Source organism: Dioscorea cayenensis, chromosome 1 (assembly GCF_009730915.1).
Source record: "Dioscorea cayenensis subsp. rotundata cultivar TDr96_F1 chromosome 1, TDr96_F1_v2_PseudoChromosome.rev07_lg8_w22 25.fasta, whole genome shotgun sequence".
Classification (NCBI taxonomy): domain Eukaryota; kingdom Viridiplantae; phylum Streptophyta; class Magnoliopsida; order Dioscoreales; family Dioscoreaceae; genus Dioscorea; species Dioscorea cayenensis.
In genome coordinates, this window is record NC_052471.1 from 14240773 (window position 1) to 14246772 (window position 6000).

At 40.5% G+C, this 6000-nt stretch overlaps 1 non-coding gene across 1 annotated transcript; it reads left to right on the forward strand.

Moving 5' to 3' along the window:
- Nucleotides 1–5422: 5422 nt before the first annotated feature.
- LOC120267033 lies at nt 5423–5528 on the forward strand. The gene has a single exon (XR_005538375.1). It is a non-coding gene; the product is annotated as a small nucleolar RNA R71 (small nucleolar RNA).
- Nucleotides 5529–6000: the final 472 nt, after the last annotated feature.

The window sequence follows — 6000 nt, forward strand, 5'->3', positions numbered from 1 at the left end:
TACATTATACTTTATTAACATAGTCATCATTCATCTTCACTTGGTTAAGTAGCAATTTTTGTATTTTTCCCTACTCCCTGGGATACGATACCCCACTCACTTGGGATGTATTACTTCGACAAACCCGTGCACTTGCGGGTCACACGTAAGAGGCATTGTCAGCAACCTTGGGGGACCTTCAACCACCACTTGGAAGAGAAGAAGAGGAGAAATGAAAACATCTTAGAGAGACAAAATTTCTAGGCTAGAGAAGGAGGCAAGAGCATCATCATCAAAGGGAGATATTTACCACCAAGGAAGGAAGGATCAAGGGCCGTGGAGGGGCCTTCGCCTGACAGAAGCATCATTCGGCACTTATTGGTTGGGAGAAGCCTCATTCGGCCGGATCTCCATCTCATCCTTCATCATTTTGAATAGGGAGTGTCATCTATGAACTCATTCTATGTTTTTCTTGCTTTTTGTTGTTATTATTTGTATGATGGAAGAGTAGACCCCCAAGGCCACGGGTGTTGATGAACCTTGGGGAGTTCATTATGTTTTTTGGATGCCTTTTACTTATTTGAAATTCTTGACTTGATTTATCATTTTGTTCATTGTTCTTCATGCCATGAACTACTCAATGGAGAGATCCGTAGTCCTTTTTTGAGTTATACATGTAGATGTAACCTACTCGCATGTATTAGATCATTAATGAACTAAAAAGGGTTTACTTGTATCGGCATGCCAAGAAATTGGATGTCGGTAGCCCTTTCGATTTTTCAAGTGTAGACTTAGAGTAAGTATACCCCTTATCTTGGGATCTCCTTGTACTTAATGCAATCGTAGGGATGTTGGTTAGGGAGAAATTCCCATCAATATTCGTATGGGATTAGGGTTCAATTGCCAAGAAATCGGGGTTGATTTAATCTTGAGATCCCTCGGTCTAAATCACACTTGCTATCTTTTATTGTTCATCCATGTATCATGATGATCTCTCATGGGGATCCACATCTATAGGCCTTTTGCATATTATTGTAGCTCTTGGAATCACTTGTCTTGCTCTTGAATTAATATAACCGTCTCCGTGTTTATTTTTCGTCCCATCTATTAGAGTAATTCTCCATGCTTAAGATGTTAGGTTAGATAATAGGTTTTGAATGAGTGATTGGAGCTCCTTAACCCCTATGGAATTTCATCCTAGTGCTTTTTACAAGAGATATTACTTGCTGATCCCGTACACTTGCAGGGAAGAAAACAGGTGGTAGCTTTCACACATCCCATGAGATAGCCCTTTTTCTCATTAGGATTTAACAAGTATCCGGCATATGAGAGTAGCTACATACATCATCGGTGGTGGCTATTTCCACCCCATATGTACAATCAACACACAATTGTAATTTTCTCTTTTTTCACATTTTTCTTATTTTTTCTTAATAAAACTTGCACACTAAATACCCAAAAATAATGAACTAGAGTTTTCATAGGTCTAATGAGTGAGAAAAGTCCATAAAGAGCAATCGGACAAAAATATTCAAGAAAATTGGATGAAAACTAGAGCATGATAAAATCAAATTTTTACGACCTCCAAAAACTAAGAATCAAACTCTTAACCCAAAGGTGAACCTTCATTGGCAACAAGAGCATGCTCATGAAAACACAAATAAAAGTGATGTAAAAGGTGAACCCTCCTCCACACTTAAGATGTACATTGTCCTCAATGTGCACATGTAAAAACAATAAAAATAGCAACAATGGAAGCATAATGTGTGTGGGAATCCAATTAAAATAATACTCCCCTGAACTCCTCATTCATCGTTTAGTGAAATCTAACTCATGGGTGGGTTGCGTTTATCAGGTTGTGAAGCTCACACGACCATGTGACAATGTCACATGATTGTGTCAATGACAAAACATCATCAACATCACTCTCAAGGCCATCTGTGTGGAATACAAGGAGTTCAGTGAAGCTCAACAAAATAGAAAGAAATACGAATTCATGAATATAGAACAGTAAATCACATCTTTACATCCTGTCACCGATCGGCTGAGAATAGCGTGAATGTACCTGTGTGCCGGTTGTGTTAGTAGAGAGGCCTTCGACTGGCTAGGGACATACTAGTAGCTGTCGCATAAATCATGAAAAACCTGACTCGGAGTGAGGCCAAGAGGGTAGTTGATATGCACCGGTGTGTACAAGACTAAGTCAGCATAATCCTTACCATATAAGTTGAGCAACACGGAGAACTAGGTCAGAGGCATCCTATGTTGCTGACAGAAGGCTCAGAAATGAATGGCATCCTCCTTGTCAAAATCAGCATCGGCCATGGTACGACTGAAGGAAAATGAGGCAAGAACCTCCAAAGTAATGTCTCGCCGTCAATGGAGAACAGTCGGTCCCGTCCGCCCATGCTAATAAGCTCATTAACGTCATCAGCAAGACCAATTTCGTCCAGTGCATCCTAGTCAATAAAGTGCAACTGTCCAAACTTGAGGTGTTGGAGACTCTTAAACCTCTACTAATGAATAAGGTCAGGAAACTAACCTTCCGGTGGTGGGGTTGGCTCCTTATCATGGCGAGGACATTTCTGAACTAATTTCTTGGTGCGTGGTGCCATACTTATGAAGAAAAACATTAAAAGAAGTTAGTTTAGCATAAATACGATGTAAACCAGGCACCACGTGGGCGAGGGCAGCGAGCCATGGAAGAAATAAGGGCATTTGGCCTCTATTCCAATCCACTTTCCTGCGTGGGCGCGTGGTTGGGCACGGCCTAAGGCCAATCGACCATGTGGCCTGGCCACGTGGTCATGTTTCATGGGTGCCTAGCGAAACGCAGGCCAGACACTGGGTACATGGGCTGGGCGATGCGCATGGCTAAGGGTGCCATGCTGCGTGTGGAGCCCAACCTTGGCTAGGTTAGGGCGAGGTCTAACCCTTACACCTTCTAAAGCACATTTTTACACATTTAATAGGTGTATAGGATGATTTCCTAAGAAGATTTGCACAAAAACACCAAGAAAACTCCATGGAAGTTAAAATGAAGACATGGAAGGGATGGAGAGATGTGAGAGCTTACCGGTGCAAATCAGAGAAGAAACCTCGGTGAAAATTCCAGCAAATCACTTTTCAAACCTCGGAGAATGATAATGAATAGTGTCTCTTCATTTTCATATAGGCACATGGGGGTGTCAAAATTCCACACCCCCGTGTGGACAGTGTACATGACCACATGGAAAATGCAAGCTATGCGTGAGCTACAAAATTTCTGCAGACAGTCTAATCAAGGCTCGAAACTCCAGATTAACACCAATTTTTGAACTTCAAATCACTCGAAACCATGTCAAACACATGAAAATCATTTCCAATTACGAAAAATTTCCACAAAACACCAACAAACATAAAAAATTCATCAAGGCACACACTCGTGTATTTATTACTGCAAAAATTAAATTCGTAGTCTAAAAACTAATTAAAAAGTTGGGTTATCTCCTAAAAAGCGCTTGTTTAACGTCACTTAGCTTGGCGTACCTGTCCTTACCTCATGGTGGCTCTTAAAGATAAAAAATCTTCTTTGCAACCTACACACATGATGGACAGAAATTTTGCATACTCAAGGAGAAATTTTTAAACATGTTACCGAATGAGGGAATGTCGACTATTTCTTTGTGTGTGTGTCTCCTAGTGTGCTAGAGTGTTTTCGGTGGCGACGTCTTGACCTCTTGACTCAGAAAAAAATTTAATTTTAAGAATACTCATTGGGGTTGCTCATTATGGACTTATTCTACATGATTGCTCATTTTCTCCTCCTCCATGTCCAGCCACTCCTTATATGGGTCAGGATGTTAAAAATTCCAAGAAATACTCATTAGCAATCTCATCATTGACATCTAAAAGATAAGATGAGTAATCAAAGTCAAGAGAATGCTTCATTGCTTCGGCATGGCAGTGTGTGATCTTTTCTTCTCCAATGCACAATGTCATCTCGCCTTCATCCATGTCAATGAGCACCTTGGGTGTTCGCAAGAAAGGTCTTCCTAGGATTAGTTGAACCTCCACGTCTTCATCAACATATAGCACCACAAAATCTGCAGGAAAAATATACTTGTCAATCTTCACTAAAACATCTTTAATTATACCTCTTAGATGACAAATAGAATGATCAGCCAGCTATAATGTCATGCGGGTTGGTCCTGGCTCTCCAAACCCCAATTTCTGAAACAATGTGTATGGCATGACATTATTACTAGCTCTCGAATCGGCCAATGCTTTTTCGAATCAGCCAGCTGTAATGTCATGCGGGTTGATCCCGGATCTTTAATTTTGTTTCAAAATTTTTTTTTGAACCATTGCCGAACAATTTCCTTCCAAAACCACACCCACAGTTTCTTCCATCTTCCTCTTTCTGGTGTGTAACTTTTATAATGGGGAATTTGGGACAACGCCTATACAAACGAAATGTTAATGTGTAACTGCTAGAATAAATCTAGAAATTTCCTGTTCTACTCATCTGTTTAGTCTTTCTTCAGACATGCCATATAAGGAATCCTTGGAGTATACGAAGGAGGTGACACAGCTGGCCCCTTCTCCTTGTCTAGCACCTTCTCTTGAGGAATTGCAGCAATGTTCCAAGTGGGGGTTTTTAGTTTAAAGGGTTTCAAAACTTTTCCCAAGAGTGAGCTTTTTCTTGGAGCTCTCGACCACTCCTCAAATTGATTACCTTCACTTATTCTCTTGTGTTGGCCTTTGTGTTACTTGGCAAGCTTCCTAGAGGCCATTCCGCCAATGATTCGATATTTATCCCACTTGATTCTAGAAATTATGCAAGGAAGCAATGTGATTGCAGAGTGTTGCCGCTATATTTTAGAACCTTGTATCGGTTGATTGAATAAATTTTGATAAAACCCTTTCTAACTCTAAAACTCTCTCTAGAATCAAAGGTGTTTGCTGAAATCCAAGTGGGGCAGCGGCCTTTTGCTACCCTTGATTGCCCAATGAGAGATTTGGGTGGTTCCTCCATTCTTTATTGTAGGTGTTCCTATAAGGATTACCTTGTCCTCTTCCTGAATTACCCATAAAATCTACTTGTTCAATTGGGGACGAAGTAGCAATCAAGATAGGACAATCGGATGGCATATGCGAACCCGCTCAACCATCACAACTTGTGATAAAGGCTATTCTTGATGAAGTCATAGTATCCAATTTTGTGCTCAATGCCTCTCCATGGGCTGCCAAGGATGTTATCGTGATCAATCTCATTTAGTCCGCCACTTTCTTCTTTTTCTCTTGTATTCCATTGGTAGCTATTCAAACCCATTTCTTCAATCAATTGTCTGTCCTATTCGGCGGTCTTTTTTCCAAATGTTCCTCCTGCAGCAGCATCAAGAAGTTGTTTGGTGCTTGAGTTCAACCTCATCGAGAATCAGTAATGACCATCCATTCGGGGAACCCATGTTGTGGACACTTCCGCAAGAGATCCTTGAATCATTTCCATGCCTCAAATAATGATTCAAGCTCCAGCTGAGCAAATGAAGATATCTTATTGTGAAGATTAACCGATTTTCCTGGAGGGAAATACCATTCAAGGAAACCTTCGACTATTTCATTCCATGTTTTGATGGAAGCTCTTGGCAATGAATGTAGCCATTGTTTGGCTCTTCCCTTCAATGAGAATGGGAAGGCTCTCAAGTGAATTGCATCATCCAAAACCCCATTGATCTTCAACATTTCACAAACTTCAAGAAAATTCTCAATATGATTGGTTTGTTCTTCATTGGCTAACTCGTTAAACTGTGCGGACTGTTGAACCATTTGAATAAAACCTGGCTTTAACTCTAAAATTCTCGGTTGCTTACGATGGCCTAACAATACTCAATTGTGTCACACAAATTATAGGCATAGCAAAATCTGAAAGTGTTCTTTGTTGCCCCTCTTGTTCTGCCATATTTTTAGATTCTTCAACCTCTATTTCAGCTAGAAAATTATGTTCTTATGGAGGTTCTTTGCCCCTTCTATGAAATCTGT